Source organism: Orycteropus afer, unplaced genomic scaffold, assembly GCF_000298275.1.
Source record: "Orycteropus afer afer isolate SDZICR_OR568_19922 unplaced genomic scaffold, OryAfe1.0 scaffold00007, whole genome shotgun sequence".
NCBI classification, from domain to species: Eukaryota; Metazoa; Chordata; class Mammalia; order Tubulidentata; family Orycteropodidae; genus Orycteropus; species Orycteropus afer.
This window is the reverse complement of record NW_006921594.1, coordinates 17,388,671-17,389,202: the sequence shown is the minus strand read 5'-3', so window position 1 is coordinate 17,389,202 and position 532 is coordinate 17,388,671.

Sequence of the window (532 nt, the reverse complement as noted above, 5' to 3'; positions counted from 1 at the left end):
ACAAATCTTCTGGATGTTTGACACAAAAATATTAATGACAGAGAAGAAAACTGACCTAGAGGCTGAAGTCCCATGAAGTCCCATGACCTAGAGGCTGATCCCATGAAGGGATCTTAAAACAATGAAAACATTTTCATCATAGATTCTTAGATTCAAAAGTCAACTTGGGTATCATCCAATTTAATTCCCTCACTTTGGAGGTCAGAAAATGGAGCTCCTGGCTGGTGCAAATGGTAATGTGCTGGGCTGCCAACTGAAAGGGTGGAGGTTCGAATCCACGCAGTAGCACCTTAGAAGACAAGTGTGGGGATCCACTTCGGAAACAGCAGACACAGTTCTCCTGTGACACACATGCGGCCTCATGAGTCAGAGTCAATTTCATGAGTTGAGTGATGCACCCAAAAATATTCTCACACACAAACCTTGCTTCTTACTATATATTTCACATACTTTCTGAATGAGCAATGGCATGAACAACTAATAACAACAACTAAAGGCTATTATATGGAGCTCCGGTAGCGTAGTGCCTAAG